This window comes from Pezoporus wallicus, unplaced genomic scaffold, assembly GCF_028554395.1.
Source record: "Pezoporus wallicus isolate ANWC-B61680 ecotype Strahan unplaced genomic scaffold, APGP_CSIRO_Pwel_v1 contig_2384, whole genome shotgun sequence".
NCBI lineage: Eukaryota > Metazoa > Chordata > Aves > Psittaciformes > Psittacidae > Pezoporus > Pezoporus wallicus.
In genome coordinates, this window is record NW_026640488.1 from 5,469,650 (window position 1) to 5,488,244 (window position 18,595).

The following is an 18,595-nucleotide window of genomic DNA, read 5'->3' on the forward strand; positions in this document are numbered from 1 at the left end:
ACTGCCTTGTGCAGACTAGGTAAAGCAGCATAAGGCTGAAAAGCTTAGTGTCCTATTTTGGAGCCAAAATCCTCCTCCTTCAAAAGCACAGCTAGTTTGCTGTGTCCTTCATGCATCTACAATAATCTGCTTAGGTCAAAGGATCTGCCTTGAACTGAAGAGCAGTGGTGAGCGAATGAGGTGTAACAAGGAGGACAAGGCTGGGAGGGATTGCAAATGTGCCTTTCTGAGGTGTATAGTAAAAAGTTAACTATTTGCTGTGCTCTTTCTTTCCCAAGACATCACCAGAAGCAAGCTCAGGCGGAGAAGCCAAAGACAAACAGCATGCCTTTACAGTAATTTAATTTTTGTGAGCTTGTCCCAGCCAACAGTTTCTGTTCTCTCAGTTACAAGAAGCAAAATGTGAAGGAAAACTGTTTCAGCATTCCTTCCTCCCCCTAAAATGCAAAACAACATAAGAATGTCCCAGATGCTATATTACAAAAATAGATATGAAGAAAGTAAACTCTTAACACTTCTTTAAAAAGTTTAGTATTTTTCACAAATATTGAGAAAACAAGAAAAAAAATAATAGTAAAGAAATAATTAGATCAGAAGTTAAATTCAACAATGTTTTAATATGTGGTCAATTAAAAAAAAAAAGTTACTCTAGCCTTGAAATAAATCATGTTTATTGCTAGCTGTATGCTGTTGCACTTGGAATTCTAACAGGAAATAATGGAATTATATACAGTTTTCTTATTTTCTTTTGCTGGATTTTCTTGCAAAGCCATGTGGGAAAGATTTAAAATATTGTTGACTCACTGTTCCACTACTATAGTTTCTGTTTCTCAGTCTGAGTTAACTGAGCTTAAAGGAGACTAGCCAGATATAAACCAGGATCTACTTCATGCTGCCATCCCAGTTTTACATCACTGGTCATTGTGGTTTACCCAGTAAAACTGGGATGGCAGTGTAAACTAAGGTTTACTACGTGCTCTAACATAAAAGTTTATTAAATGCATTAATAATCATAACTGTAATAGGAGTTTACAGATGCTGCAAGGCATGTGTATGTGTGCACATTTTTGTATTTATTGTATTTTTTGTATATATATCCAGTTACAAAATAATTTACAAAGAACAAAATTAAGTCTATTGCCATTTACATAGTTCCTTTACAAATTTTTAAATATATAATTGACATGTTTATTCCATCTTTAGTCTCTGATATTCCAAAATTAGTTTGAATGCAAGTTTAAACAGCTGCCAACATACACAGGGAGATTTTTCTGAATTTTAAATATACATCAGGCAAAAAAGACAAGCACCTGTTTACGAGGACAGCTGTAATTCAAAAATTTATTCTAAGAGTATTCAAAGACAAGAAATCTCAGATACCAGACTGGCAAGGTTTAGCTGTTAGTCTTAAACTATATTATAATGTAAAAGAAAATCCCTACAAGTTTAATAAAGTTTTAAAGCTATAGAAAAATTCTTTTCCTGCCTCTGAGCAACAGGATTAAGAATCTCGAAACCTGGCTCTGCTTTGTCATGATAATCACTTACCTCTTTGATAAAAGCACTGACAGAAAACTAGTGGTATTGAGGTACTAAAATGGACCTTTTCTGTAGTGTGTATTTCCCTGTCTAGTTAAACTTCAAGTCAACCTGCCTTTTGACACTGTGCCAATAATTCTGCATTTTAAATCATGTGAATTTGAGATTCAAGTCAGACATTTCTAGGTTAACCAATAATCTCTTTAATCCCATCTATGTCTGTTTCAGTTACCCAGAATAAAGACCTTAAAGAGCGTGATATGCTTAGTTGTTTTTTAAATGATGAAGTGTTGTGGGCCTTTTTCCTCCACAGTGAACCTATGCCATTAAAAAGTATATTACAAAAAAATTAGGCATCTCACTTCTTGGAAGTTCTGACCACCAACATCAAGGAGATGCTGAGCTTGGACACAGTGGGAAACTGTTCCAAAAAACCTGCACAATAGGAAATTATTATTTGCTAACCCAACTGCTTTTGTTACTGGCAACATATAATTAAAAGACCAAGTTTGTTTGTTTTTAACACAGACATGCAGGTGCACAGTATATTGGAGATTATACTATGAACTGTGCTCTCAATCATTATTTGTCAAAGAATGAAGAAAAACGCACAATTTGTCATCAAAATAAAATCTTACAAACATGTCCATCTGTGTGAATATTGAAAGTCTACTTTTAGAGATTCTCCATGTTTGCTAAAGATTACTTGCTTTGTGAGCCTCAGCTGCTAGAACGTTTAACGTACAAAAATGTAAGATACTAATTTAAAAATGCAAATGAATATTCATTCAAAACATTTTATAATACATTTCTTCTCAAATTCCTACAGGTATCTGTTGCTGATTATGTTGTATTTGTCACTTTCTTTTACATCCCTATTTTATAAACCTACAATACCTCCATTTCCCTCCTATTCCCATCCCCTGTGATCCCTTCTTCCTTCCTTTACTTCAGAAACAGCTGGACAGAATTTTACCTTTGGCTAAATATTCATAATCCAATAACCATAATTTCTCTGAATTTTTTATATTCTATTCAGTAATCAGCTTTATTGAAAATAGCTTAAAAAAAGAATTAATCTGTATCGAACCAAATTTTTAACATTCTGCGCAGTCTGCATGTTGTTTGGCTTTGATACTTCTCTCACTGCTTCAGAGAGAGAACGGTTCATTGCCAGTATGATAAGGATCCCATTAAATTACAACAATGTGGAATTTGAAAGGATCTCTGGAAATTAACATTACAGAGGTGGCAAATTCACTTTAAACTCGGTGGTTTTTGAGCCATGAAGTCTCCTGGCTTCATAATTTTAAGATGACTACACATAAGTGACAGGTATGCTCACTCTCTTTAAATGCTTCTCTTTACTGCTATGAAATAGATTAAATGAATTCTCATGCCAGAATTCATTTTAATTCAAAATTGTAGTTCAGCTACAGGATTAAACCATTTTAAAACCATAGACTTCACATTCTTGAATAATTTTTTTGGTATCCAAATATTTCCTAAGTTTAAGAGTAAGCGATATTGTAAGTGGGTGCCACTCCTAAGTTACTGCTACTCACGTATTGTGCAATTTAGACTTAGAAGGAAGTCATTCGATTTTGTTTACTTTGTACCACTTCATTTATTTTGCTAACAAAATGAAACTGCTGTGAATTTAAATGCTCTTATTTCATTCTGTAAAAAGAATTATTGATGTTTTTCAGTTAAAACGTAAGTCCACAAGGAACTGATACCTGACTGATACCTGGGGTCAGCAGCCTTCTTCGCACTAAAGGAAAGAACAGAATGTCAATGTAAATGAGCCACCAGAGGGAGCTTATCCTGCCTTCTGAGTATAATAGAACTATATTGACATTGGCAAAGAGTTAATTAAACATTTTTATAGGGATCGTTGACTGGGCTCAAAACAAAGCACATTCCCTGGCTGAAAGTCTGCATGTCTGAGAAGCTTAATGAAATCAGAAAAGGTTGTTTCTTTAACAAACATGGAATACATTTATGATTAAATAAAAATAATTCAGTTTAGAATGTGTGATACAGCATTTTCCTACACATAAACAAGCCTTTTCTTCTTCATCCCTCTTCATTTTCCCCAGATAGAGAGAATTCAAAAGTGTTATTAAACTACAAGAGAAAAAACATGAGATTAAGTTTATAATCTTACCTAAAAGCACTTAACACAATACTACCGCAGATTTAATTAATATATTTCTTTGTGTTATTCATTACCAGCTTTCTAAACACTGCAAGATTAATTTAATCATACTTTCATCTTATCTCTACCTGGATGCTTTGCTTTGGAAGGTAAGATTAAATGGGATACGCTATTACATTTATCCATTCTTTCAAGCTTCAACAAATAGCTGAGTTCTCTTCAATACCTCATAAAAGTAACAAGTTTTATAGAAATGTCCTGTGCAGTGTAAGGATACTGTGAAAAGCTCTATAATCACACCAATGCTTAAGCACTGGAAATAAATCCAACCTGAGAAGACCCAGTACTAGCTACAGTTCCTTTAAGTTCCACTAAGCACTTCTGGGTGCCAAGCTTCTCCGCACAAGTATTTTACCTTTGGTGAGCACAAGTTTGCTCATGTCAATCAACAACAATCAGGAAAATATTATAGTCACTCTCCAGTACACTTTCTGAAGACATCTTTCCCAAGAACATTTTCGGACACATAAAAGTTTTCTCTTGTCTCACTGAATACTGCACTTTTTTTAAAGAGTCAGAAGAGGTTATTAAAAGCCTAAATTAGCAAAGGATCAGATTTGTCAATCTCCTTCTTAAAAACAGGTAATAAAAACAATTTCAGGATTGAAGCAAGACATACTACCCCCATCATATGCCATAATGCTAACCAGTTTCTTCACATCACATATTGACAAAAAGCTCATTTTACATTGTTGAGTATTTTACCAGATTAGCAGCTAACACACACATTTTTACAGCATGACAGTTCTAAGAATCTCTAGAAAGCTGGGGTGCAAAATAACAGTTATAAAAGCCTTTAAAGCCTCTGTCAGCATACAATCGGTAGCTAGAAAAGGACAGATGACACAACTCTGACAACTGTTTTCTGCACGTATAATCACTACAGAGTAAAATTCATCCCTGTTTAGAAGTTAGTGTAAGAATACAACACAAAACATATATCCTATACATATATTTTTATATATATATATATACACAGAACCCTGAATTTCATGGTTCTTCAAATTTACTGTTACAACGCCTTCCAACACTAGCAACAGTTCAGTTACCATTTATGCTCTGCTGAAGAAAACCCACCTTTATGAAGCTCAGCTTTATGAAAATAAGATTTCCAATAGTTTGCGTGATTCTTATCATCATAGCATCAGGGTTAAACAGCTACTTGGAAACTGGGCATTTATGATACTTGCCTCTCTACACACTAATCAGCTTAACTTATTGTAGGACTGCAAAGCATGTTAATCATTTGTTCACACTAGTTCAGATTGCAAGGCTATTTCTTATTCTCTGAGCAACATGGACACCCCATCTCTAAAAGCTCGATTACACTGTAACACATCCAAGGTGAAAATCACTCCAATCTATCAACTTCTGAATTTTAAAATCCACTCTTGAAGATGGGAGAAAAATCACAGCCTTGGCATGAGCATCACAGGCTTCTTCCTTAGCAAAGGTCTACTCTTAAAAATACACTGACACTGGGTCAATACACAGATTGAAAATGATGCAAAAGGAAACTGGCATATGTATTTGAATTCTAACTTTCCTCTCCCCCTTAAGAAGCTTTTTTTCAGTGGGAAACTATGAAAAGCTGCACATTCACAGCATAAGCTTACAGATATTTTCTAGTAATGTCTACTAATAAATATTGCAAACAGGGAATGTATCTTCATTGTCATTAAGATACTCAGTATGGCAAAAACACAAGGGTGGCATCGATCTCAAAAGCACACACTATATGTAGATATCAGACCGTATTACACAAACTCCAGCTAGTAAGTGTAGAAAACCTGTTTCTTCAATGCACAAAAAAATAGGCATATACATCGGTGATGTCTTCAAACAATTGTATACGTAAGTGATAACCATTGAATACATCAGTGAAAACTATTTGAAACTGTTGGGAAATCCAACGGATATTTGTAAAAAACAACATATGGTTATCTTTAAACAGAATTCAGTAAGTATCAGTTTTACCTTAAAAAAAAAAAAAAAAGACACATTAGATATCAAACATGTTTCATAAAAACAATGAAACCAATTCAGGTCAAACAAAAACTAAAAAAAAAATAATAATTTTGAAATAGAAACTAAACGTTTGCTAAAGTTAACAAAATCTCCATTTCAGCCAAACATTAGGCGGGGAAAGTATTTTTGAATTGTTAAATTCCTTCAAGAAAAGGATGCATACACAACATGTCCATATTTTGCAGAAGGGTAAGTATAAAAGCACCTTGAACAAAGACCACAACTTTAAATATTTACAAGAAATAATGAAGCACATCTTGTTCTGATTAACACTTTTTCTAGCATCATCCATTAATAAGCACTTTGCAAATTTTAGTATTTTAAGGATCATTTACCTTAAAATAACATTCTATCTCATAGACTGTAGAACTTTCTCCTAGTTTGCTCCTGCTCACCTCCTCCAATATTCCACAGCCCCCTAACGACATATTTTATCACCTAAACTTATTCCACTGGCTTTTTCCAGCATAAGCAGTAAACTTAAATGAAAACCCATAGCTCTCTCATCCCACTGAAATTCTCATTTCAGATAGCAAATGCAGTTAAAAAAAATGACTCCTCGCAAGATGATTTCTGCTCACTGATATAAGGAAACCAGAACGGACACAACAGAGAGTAAGACTCATAATAACAATACAATAACACACATTTACCAGCAAGACTAAAAAGCTGGTGTCTACAAGACTCAAAGCAATGAATGAAGCAGCTTTGTTCTCTCCCATTACCCAGCTAAGAATGAAATACTTTTCACAGCCGTAAGATGTTGCTGTCCTGCTAGCCTAAAAAAAAGCTATGAGAGATTGTGTCAAACAAGCCAGAGCTATTAGTGGCACTGGGTCAAGAAGTTTCATTACATTTGTGACGCACAGATAAAATTTTCCCTTTTGGCTGCATGCTGTTAAGTCCACCCCTGGATCCAATTAATAGCAGGTACAAATCTGTTTTTAGATCAGGAGCCCTGGCGCTGCAGTTTTTGGAACTATATTTGCTTTAGAAAAGTGTTGAAGTTCCCCACTTTCCCCCAGGCTTGAGTCCCCAGTGGTATATGTGTAAGCAAAAGCTGAAAGGGGCCCTCTGAATTAGAGTGGAAGACGGTAAGTAGGATGCACATATGAGTGCCTGCCTTCGTATGCTATCTGTTCAGTTATGGTTGTGATTTCTTCATTTAACTAGTATTCACTTTTTTTTTTGCACTTCATTACAACTTTCATTGTAAGCTGGTGTTTCAGAAATATTCTTTCAATCAGGATACAAGGGATAAAAGAGCGAGCAAATAAGCTATGCTTAAAGAAAATTCTGTAACTGTAAAACCTTATTTTCAGCCATGTGGGTTTTATGTATTTAGACAGTAGGCACTCCTACAGGAAAAGAAAATACCTTTATATGCATGTCATATCTAGAAAATTAGAAATCTGGTCTTATTAAAATCTGAACTTTTAGGGAATATCACCACGAACAGCCAATGCTTTGTTAAAAATGTCAAAAGGAGAACAAATTCACTGATTTCAAAGAAGCTTTATTACCCTTCCCACTTCCCATTTCTTGCAATAGCAACAGTGCTCAATCTATGCAAATACTATCTTTTCTTCCATTCAGAGGCCACAATTAATTGTGAAAACAATTGCATGTTTAAGCATTCAATGCTTAGCATGAGTATTAGGGTATTTTTATTGCAATAAACAAGACAAACTATTGCTATGACTCATTCTAGCATAAACAAAGTAAGCATATTGTAGGTACAGCTTAATAGTACCAAATCAAAGCTTTGTATAACCAACAAAAGGAAGGGATACTCGGGCAGATGAATCTGCAAAAATAATGAACAAAAATAAAAAGAAAAAAAAAAAAAAACCCAAACAAACAAACCAAACCCCATACAAGACAGAAAAAAAACAAAAACAAAACGTAAAACTATTAATGTACTCGCTTTCTCCATTTTTTTGAGAAAACTGTCACAGTTTCACAGAGACAGTTGCTACAAAGTCATAAATATTCACCATGACACTCCCACCCCATTAGGTTCACTAAAAGAGTAAGGAATCTTCAAAACTTCCACTTGCAGAAACAAGAGATGAAAAGGACAGACTGTTTAATTGGAGGAGATTAATGATTAAGAACAACGACAAAGTAACAAAAGATACATAGAAAAACTAGATTAAGAACTTTGTGAGGACAGAAAGCAAGTGCCTATTAAAAGAAATTGTAAGGAAGAAAATTCATGAATTGTAAAATACTGGAATTATCATAAGGCACAAAATTAGAGCAAAGAATTCAGTTGAAGTTAGTTAAGGCCACAAAACCATTAAGAATTAGAAGACGCCTAGACATTTTGTTGCAAGAAGAGTTTCTAGGATAAATTAGCTAAATCTAAATTTAGATCTCAGATGAGACTTGTAAGAGCTAATAAAATATTTTTTAATTATTACTGGTTATGAACACATCTCCCCAGATGAGTTCACATCTTCCTGCTTCAAAGTCTTTAACATGACACTTCACCTCACAATAATATTATTATTATCACAGCTGTACTTAAACGTATATATTAAATATAATTATTACTCATGGTGACATCTTTGAAAATTGCTTTATGTGGATTATTTTAAAAATCATAAATTATGGAAATCTTCCAGGGGAAAAAAAAAGGCTTCTTTTTACATCCATTTCTCTCATGATAATTCTGCTTAAGCAAAGGTCTTCTATATTTTGTAAATTTAGCTCCATTTTAAAAGTGTGATTTGCTTAGACAGAAAAATATCAAAAAACGTAAAAGAAAATACACACAACCTCTTCCAAAACAAAAGTTTCAGTCTAGAAAAATGTTCTTTCATTTTTATTTTTGTAATCTTAAGAACTGAACATCAGCTTTCAACTTTTATTTTACACAAAACCAGTTCCAGTACAACACACCCATACTTCCATTACCAAGTGAGTATACCTGGTGGCAGAAGAGCTGCAATCCTTTTTCTTTGACTAATAAACACTGGGGAAAGTATATATGTACCATCTCACCTTAGCTACTTAAAGTGCATGAAGCCTACACTTCAAAGCAACTACTCTCCTCTATTACACCAGATGTCTGGACAAATTTCATACCCAGTGAAATTAACAGCGGTTCATCAGTGCTAACTTGGCCTCAGGAATTAACCTTATGGACATTTTACACAAGAGTTAATCAATGGAAATTTTCACTCTAGTAGTAATTCTTGAATGAATGCTAAAAAACATTCCAGGACCAGTACCTTCCGAATTTCTACAAAGAAGTATCTGTGTAATCTACCTAATCCTGGAGTCCAGATCATCTGGTCAGAAGACACTAGGCACCACCTGCAAGCAGTGTACTACTTCTAAACCTGAACTATATGAAACTGTGTATACGCATCTGTCTCTCCGTGCAAACGTAAATGTAAATGCAGCCCTACATGATCTTCTCCAAGTTGCAATGAAAGCAGATCACTAGATTGAGATACAGCAGAGAGACAGGTAAGGATTCAAGTCATTGTAGCTCAAACTTTCAGCGGTGTTCATTCAAAAAACTGCTAGAGTTTGCCTTCAGGACCCTAAGCACTCCAGATAAGGGTTCAATGTATACAGGCCACTTGTGTATTACAGGGAATGTAGCAACAGTCCCAGATTCTCCCTTCAAAAAACCCACCACTCCTCTCTTCCACATGCTAGGTGCCTTGGCAGGGTACCCTTGCATACAGGCGGGAAACGCACAGATGTAATTCAGCCATGACCCCAACCAGATGACCAAGGAACATTGCAGGGTGTACCTTCTAGAAATTCTAGCTACAAACTACCATTTAGAACTATTTATTTTAGCTATTAAAACACAAATACCACCTACCAACAGTATTTTTCCAGTTTTACCGCTAATTAACAAGATAACAGAACCTGGAAAGGCCCAATATGCTAGTAATGAGAGGTGGCAGTAATTCACAGAACCTTGTTTTCTCAAGATCTGTGCAGCTCTGTACAATACATACTATGTACACTGCTGGGCTAGTCAAGCAAAAAACTCCATGAACTGTTAATACTTCCTAGCTCCTAGTTAACAGAAAACTGTAGATAGCAGAACAGACTACTTTTGTTTGCTTGCTTACCTTTAGATTATTGACTTCTTACTGTGATTATTCACAGAAAGAGAAATGCACATAGGAAACGTATCAGTATTTCCACTCTCCTCCTGCCAGTTTGACGGTCATTACTGATGTTGTTCTTCAGTTTATTTTCTGCTTAAATAAACCTTCTGCTTATACTCATGGTCACTTTGAAACTATTCACAAAGAGCTGTATAAAAATGATACCTTAAAGCCTGAGTACAGAAGTCATACAAAATCTAAAAATACACGCAACTTATCAGAGATTACTGCATAGCTGAAAGGCAGTGTTTTTACAATGCCTGCATGATATAAAAATAAACAAAAAAAAAAAAACAAACAAACAAAAACCAGCCACATAAGACCTGACATTAATGCAGAACTAGTTCCTTCTGGAGCAAAATCACCTCTTCACATTATTACTCCTTTTTAGCCAGTAAATTTTCATGATTCATACAGTGTAAGTTTATCTGAAATAGACTACAACAATAAACTGCAATCAAAATCATTACAGAAGTATGAATTTGCCTTTCACATTCAAGTTTAGAGCCATGAACTTAAGACGTTTTTCCAGGAAACTACTGAGGTGACAGCAGGAATGGAGAATCCTTAGATCATTCTTGTATGAATCAGCCACAAACAAAAACAGTGCTGTCTTTGGTTCATTACATAATAAATACTTGTATTTATCCCCTGTAGCTATGGGGAAGGCACAGAGAGCCAAGATAGTTAGAGTCACCCAGACTGTATCAGTAGACTATGGCAAGAATGACCTTGAAGAATGCCATCTCCCAAGATGGTCACCCTTAAACCTGCCTTTAGAGGAGGGAGACACAAAACACACCAACTTATAGGCAACATGAAGAAAGAAACTGTAAGGTGCTTCGCCACCCACATGAGGTTTCTCAGGGGTGTTGTGCTTTCAGTGGGTCAAAACAAGCTCTTCACAAAGTTCCACAGAGGGCTTTCTGCTGCACCTCTTACACCTCTATAATAGTACAATGCCTCTACACTGTGCAGATTATAAATACAGGAGCCAAACCTTTCATCTGTTAGGAAGCTGAAACAAGAGGGGTTTGCACGAAGCCTAGTATGAGATGTATACAGTATAACAATACTGTATCTCATCCAAAATTGCTGTACCCGTTAAGTGGTGTGAACTAGGCTAAAGAGGACTCTCTCAGCACTTTTTCCAAGACCATTATGACTCTTGCTTTAAAGTGTGTTAATCTTGTTTGCAAGACAAACATTTATGGGCAAACAGACTCAGCAAAGATTATTTTCACTGGCTCTAAATTCCAGGTATCCTTTCCTACTAACAGACTAATTGTGGAGTAATATCCTACAAGTATAATAAGCAAGTGGAGTATAAATGAGAGGCTGCATAACAGCACTCATTCCTTCCCTTCCAAGCTACTTCTGTAGCATAGTCAAGACAGTCACCTCAAGAGGGAGAGGCACAAGCTCAGCCTGAGAGGGGCTGTGAATCCCAATCTTGTTGCATAATTTGGAACCATATACTATAACCATACCATGCTAAACGAGGGAATCAAAGCATTCGTAATTCCTACCCACACATTCTGTAAACCAATACATAATTAACCAGAAATTTCTTACTGATAAAGAAGAATTATAGAATTAATGTGTATTTTCAGAACACTGAAAATAAACTAAGTTAAATATGAAAAACATTAGACCAATCAAAAAAAAAAACCCAAAACACTCTAGTCAGAAGTACTCCTTATACCATTCCCTCCCTTCTCTCCCAACGGAGCTCAGTTTTGTTTCTATTCACAAAATCAAGTACCTTATCTTCAGTTCCTGAGAATTCTTTGCAATCACTTTATTTTCTTCTATTTGTGTGTCTTTTATTTCTTTTTTTCTGACCAGTACTTTTTCAAATTTGGCATTGCTTATTCCACAATAAGCTATCAACCTCAATTTCCAAGGCAGCTTGCACAATTCTTCAGTTTTCCTTATGTTCAGCAGCTAATGAATGACTGCATACTGACCCTAAAGGATAAAATATTTCAGTTTAATTGTATCGATACTCTTTCCCATGTCATCACACTTAACTTACAGGACATTTTTTCCTGACCACTGCTTTCAGTACTACTGCTGGAAATTAGGTATTAAGTATTGTTACACTGAGCCTGTCCCCTTGTTTCATCCTCAGCAAATCAGTTACGACTAATTTTAACAAGGCATGAAATTATACCTCAGCAAAGTAAATTAACAAGCAGCACTAGGGATAGCTGTTGTTATTTCTTAGGGTCATTGGTTCAGATATATCAATTTATATTCCTCAGTATATTCTTTAATAAAAAAATTAGTAATAAAGCAAAAGAGAAAAGACATTCACAATAATTCTGTTATATGGCAAAGATAGCTTTGTCATAGCTTATGATTAGGAAGATGTTTACAATATTAAAAAATGATACAACTAAAACTTGTATTCTCCTAAATATGTTCACAAAAGCTGACACAAAAACATATGCCCATTAAAATACTAAAGTTAATTCTAAGTTTAGTTCAAAAAGATAAAAGAAAGGCATGGGGAGTGCAATGGAAGATTCATCTCCAGTGATAACTGAAACCTTATTTAAAGCTGTGTAAGACACTGCTTGGAAATTAATGTGCTCTTAGGGTCTTGGAATCTTCTACAAAAAATAAAAAAATTAAAAAAAACCTGTGCTATTCTTCACCAATTCCTATATACAGCACTCTACCTTCTTACTACTGATTTCGTTAGCGTCTTTTGGTTTTCAACTGTCTTAGTTTCACCTTTTGCCATACTTGCACTGGACTCTCACCAGTGACCCAACCCTGTAATCTCAGTCGAATCTTTTTTTCAGAGGGCATGAGAAGAATAAGAGAAAACGCTATGTGCTCCAGAAATCCAGCAAGGCAAGTATTCAGAGAAATTGACCAACTCTTGTCACTGCACCAGCAAACATGTCCTTCATAAAGAGGACTAATTTACCATTTTGTCTGTGTAAACAGAACACTTGTGCTCTTAACTTTGTCAAAATGAATGGCTATATTCAGAAATTTTTGTGTATCTATAAATAGAAGTAGAATTTGCACTACTACTTATTTTTCATAGAACATGTTAAGATACCTGAAATTTTAACTTTAAGCACCAGACAGAAATGTTATTTTGATAGCGATTAGCTGAACACAGAACAATCCACCCATGGGGAAAAAAAGAGGTATGACAAGGTTTCTGTTTTCTTATTTGTTTACCAGCTAACATTAATTAAAATAATACATGCAAATTCATTTTGAAAGAAAAACATAAGAATTACAAAACTGATACTAACATGAAGTAACTGCTACCATGATCTACAAATCTCAGTAAGTTATACAGTTACTCAGTAAGTTATACAGTTACTTTTCCGTGTATTGTGACAGCCAATTTTATAATACTGATTTATTTGGAATATTCCCATATAAAGTAAATGTGTAACAGAAATACTTTAATCAATATTTTTCCCTAATTTGGAGAGACATCAAATTGATGGATGGACCACTCAGTGGATAAAAAACTGGATGGATGGCCGCACACAAAGAGTTGTGGTCAATGGCTCAATGTCCGGCTGGAGACCAGTAACGAGTGGTGTCCTTCAGGGATCGGTGTTGGGACCGGTCTTGTTCAACATCTTTGTCGCTGACATGGACAGTGGGATTGAGTGCACCCTCAGCAAGTTTGCTGATGACACCAAGCTGTGTGGTTCGGTTGATACGCTGGAGGGAAGGAATGCCATCCAGAGGGACCTTGACACACTTGTGAGGTGGGCTGATGCCAACCTCATGAAGTTTAACCATGACAAGTGCAAGGTCCTACACCTGGGTTGGAGCAATCCCAGGCACAGCTACAGGTTGGGCAAAGAAGAGATTCAGAGCAGCCCTGCGGGGAAGGACTTGGGGGCGTTGGTTGATGAGAAAATGAACATGAGGCGGCAGTGTGCACTTGCAGCCCAGAAAGCCAACCGTATCCTGGGCTGCATCAAAAGGAGCATGACCAGCAGGCCGAAGGAGGCGATCCTGCCTCTGTACTCTGCATTCATGAGATCTCACTTGGAGTATTGTGTGCAGTTCTGGTGTCCTCAACATAAAAAGGACATGGAACTGTTGGAACAAGTCCAGAGGAGGGCCACGAGGATGATCAGGGGACTGGAGCACCTCCCGTATGAAGACAGGCTGAGAAAGTTGGGGCTGTTCAGCCTGGAGAAGAGAAGGCTGCGTGGAGACCTCATAGCAGCCTTCCAGTATCTGAAGGGGGCCTATAGGGATGCTGGGGTGGGACTCTTCATTAGGGACTGTAGTGATAGGACAAGGGATAACAGGTTAAAACTTAAACAGGGGAAGTTTAGATTGGATATAAGGAGGAAGTTCTTTACTGTAAAGGTGGTGAGGCACTGGAATGGGTTGCCCAGGGAGGTTGTGAATGCTCCATCCCTGGCAGTGTTCAAGACCAGGCTGGACGAGGCCTTGGGTGATATGACTTAGCATGAGGTGTCCCTGCCCACGGCAGGGGGGTTGGAACTAGATGATCTTAAGGTCCTTTCCAACCCTAACTATTGCATGATTCTATGAATATCACAATTAATGACATGGAGTTCTTTATATCAAAGACTTGAGACAAATTAGCTGGAACTATCTCGTCATTAAAAAATGTTAGATTTCTGTCTCTTGTAGCAATCTGTGCTCAGTATATGTAGCAACAATACTCTTTTTCCTCCTCATGTTGTCTTGCCTGTTTATACCAGTATGATAATTGAGTATGTGAAGTATAAAGTCAGTTGCAGACTTCAGTAGGAAGCTGCATCTATACTGCTTTCAGACATTTCTTGGTGATACTGTCTCCCACTTCCTTAACAAGAAGAGAATAGATTAAGCACTAAATATAGAGGTGTATAGGAGGACTTGAAATAAGCCATTCCAGCCATCTGTGAAAATACAGTGATGTCACAGCTTCATTAGCTTATTTACAACCAATTCAGAAGAGAATTCAAAGAAAACAGAACCAGAATTGCTTGTCTATAGTTCTCCAAGCATTATTTAATTGAATAAGGCATATTATTCTTTCTAGCTTGCACATAGTACCAGTCAGAAGTTATTCCAAACAAGAACTATCTTATTTTATTACTTTTATACTACTTTTATCAGGCCCTTATTAAATCAACAATCTCTAGAACCTTGTCTCCTTCTCAGTATTTCTCTCTTAAGCATGCTGCCAAAGTAGGCAGACTTACTGAAAACCTGTATGTCTAATGCTTAAAAGAAATCTGTATTAACTGATGTCAATCTTCTGAAACCACTATTATATATGTCTAATCAGTGCTTACAAGCTTGTTCATGTTCAGATTACCCCATAAGAATTTTCTGCAGAAACTGTCAATAATATCCTCAGCATCTGCAAATGCCTATGGTCAAAACTGCACAAATAAAAGATTTATAAAGAAATAAAGGTACTGATAGCATTTCAATACAGATATACCAGAAGCAGAAGTGCATTCTTCCCAGTATAATTCCACTGCATATGATCCAGATGCATGAAAGAATACACAGTCAGTGTGTTGGCAAAGAGACATAGTAGAAGTTCTGATCACTCTTGCCAGGGCATTAGACAGCACAAACACCACAAGTGCAGATTAAAATGCATAAATGCCCACTAGTGGTAAGGACCAATGACAGATTATTATAACTCTTGAGCAACAGGCTTAGCAAAAACAGTCTGTAGCAGTACTTCTTAAAAACCAACAGTTTCTTGGCCTATGTGAATCTCTTTAAGGAGTACAGGCAGGGGGGTTTCGCTCTAGCCCACCAAAACTCTCAGATTCCTGGGGTTCAAAGCAACCTGCTACACCATATAAGAGTGGTACCACATAAACAATTTTTACATCAAGTACACAAGTATCTTCAATGGTTCTGAAAGCTGAAGCTATACCAAGAGAAGAATGCCTTATATAATAGGAAAAATTCTGGCAATGAAGTTAAGGACTGTGGTACCTTTGGTGTACGTGAATATTTGCTCAATACATGTACCAGAAAGAGGTTCACTGGCACTTGGGAGGAGTAAATATAATGTCAGTTCTTATGCCAAGGGAATAAAATATGCCTCTGTACTTGTATGTTGCCAGGTTTTTTACCAGACTTCAGAATTGCCTGTAACTATACAGTAATAGACAATGTTGCAAACATTTAGATCAGAAAAAAAACCCAAACATTTTTCTACTGTTTTGTCTTCAAATTCAGTCCAGCTACTAAATCACATGAAAATAAGCATATTTACAGGACTCAAAGTACTGCATTTGTTATCCGGGAAGCTACAAATGTACTTCAATGCTCAGCATGCAATATGACACTCAGCTTTTGCATCCTGTCAAAGACTTTTCACCATGTTCTCACCTAAGTTTTTTCTCAGTCACTTCTGTACTTTTGTCCCAAATGTTGTCTTATCCTCATTGAGTATAAATAGCTCTGAAACACACACTCATGCATTCAAACTTATATGTATATATATACACACACACATATATAAAATACTTGCATTTCTCAGAGAGAAATGAAGAGACAAACAGAGCAACTGAATGAGAAGACAAAGTTGAAATGAATTAGCCAGTTCTAACTCAATCACACTTCAGTTTGTTTGGTTTTGGGTTACTGTTAGGATAATGGAAATTCACTTGCCTGACTAGTGCTAAATAATTAAGCCTACCAGATAATACTGAAAATCTGACAAATCCAGTCATTAAGGCAGCACTATCAGAGCAGCAGTTCCTCATCTCTCTTCCTTGACTAATCATAAAAGTCTCCTTGAAATATCCTGGAATATCCTCTCCCAAATTCTTTGATAAAACCAAAGGAAATGCTTCATCATCTCAGTCATTTTAATACATTTAAAATAACACAGGGCAATTGATGAAGTTTCATCAGTACTGTGTGATTATTAACAGAATGAAGCCAATATTGTTCAGCTTTTACTTTACAACATGAAGTGCGAACTAAGATTCTAATTTCTAACAGATGTTCTTGTATTTGCCCTTAATTTGTGACGTTTCAAGTTATAACAGTATAGTAAAGAACTATGAAGTCAAAGAAGCACTTTTAGAAGAAAATCAGAAATAAATATCAGGACATTTTCTGACACTTCATGAAGAGCTTGAATAGTGGAAGACTAGTGTTTGTAAATTTTTTATTTGGTTGCAGGTAATATCAAACTAAATTACCTAAGCTGCCCAGGTATAGAAGTTGCTGCTACTTAAAAAGAGGCTACTAAATGAGGAAAAAAAAAAATCTGAAATTGTTATTTTTAAAGTATTAAACAGCTACTATCAGCTTTCAAACAGTCTTAATTAGTACCTTCCCTTTTGTAGTTTACAGGAACTTGCAAAATAGATGCTGTTAAGCTACATTAATTACCTACACAAGGGAGAAAATTAATCTACTGGTTAAATTCTAGCTTGTAAACTACCAATCTTTGTCAAGATATACTTTCTAAGCATATATTTATATATTTTCACATTATAACTCTTTATTGGGATTACCAAATTCTGAATTCTGTTGTCAGCCCCGCCACCATCTACATGAAATATGCCAAAAGCCATAGTCTAATGCTTTTGGTTCTTTGTGTAAAAGAGATCTTCTAATATTTTTATTGCAGTATTACTAGGAGGACAAGTTCATGCCTCTCACTTGCTGAAGTATTTTGATGTAGATAATTACAGTCAATATGAAAAAAAATAGTTTAAATTCCTAACTGGGCTTTGCTGTGCAATGGCACAAGAAGTGGCACAACTGTAAAGGGCACTACTATATAACTTAACAACTCTGGAAAAAAGACGACGACCCCCAAAGAGGTCTGAGTCATAACAGGCATCTGCATAGGCAACCTTTTCTAAGGAACTTTTAGTGTAAAAGTTTCACACTGTCATACAGGTTTGGATGTTTTCTGCCTTTCTTTCATTTTTAAAAGAATTTCTGAAAAATTACCTACTGCAGTTTTACACGCGTCACAGTGGATGCATAACCTATAGTGACTCAACATGAAAATCTTGCTCATTAGATTTAAAACCTTAATAGAAGAGGAAAAATGTTTGTTTGCTCTTTACTAAAATACAGCAAGTTAATAATAGGAGGCATTAAACATAAGGCACTTGGTAGTGTTTTCTTCACAATCAAGCTGCAAGTCAAAATGCCAAAATAAACCCCCTTTTTTCCAGCAGTATGAATATAATTTAACATTTAATAACTAAAAAGAACTTACAGGTAAAGCAATCTTTTAGAAAATTTCTGCTATGACAGAGCTTCACATGGCCCTTCACATTACTTCCTGGGTTCATTTCCTAGAACAAACAGAAACAAGTCGCATGTAAAACCAGTTATATCATGTTGAAATATTGTATACTTAATAAAAGAAAAAAGTGCTGGTATCTTCCAGATGGTACAACCTAAAATAGCAACTCTGGAACTAAAAGGTAGTCTTAAATAACCTTTATCAAATCCTATACCAGATACTGATTCCCATTCATTTTTCTACAGACTCTCAGTCTGATTTAAGGTGAATTCAAGATTAATCCCTGATCTACCTGAGCATAGGAAAACCATAAATGATTTTCCTTCTATCAGCCACACTAATGGAAAAAGCGTTTTCACAGCCAGTAACCCATATGGTATTGTCTTGAATACCATTCAAGAATAA

At 35.8% G+C, this 18,595-nt stretch overlaps 1 protein-coding gene across 2 annotated transcripts in view; it reads right to left on the bottom strand.

The window, feature by feature from the left end:
- MARCHF1 (membrane associated ring-CH-type finger 1) overlaps positions 1 to 18,249 on the bottom strand; it is a 158,552-nt gene extending 140,303 nt beyond the window's left edge. Inside the window, exon 1 of one of the 2 annotated variants that reach the window (XM_057419178.1) lies at positions 18,161 to 18,249. The gene's annotated coding sequence lies outside the window, so the exon portion shown is untranslated. The remainder of the gene's footprint in view (positions 1 to 18,160) is intronic. The other variant, XM_057419181.1, reaches the window with a different exon arrangement.
- Positions 18,250 to 18,595: the final 346 nt, after the last annotated feature.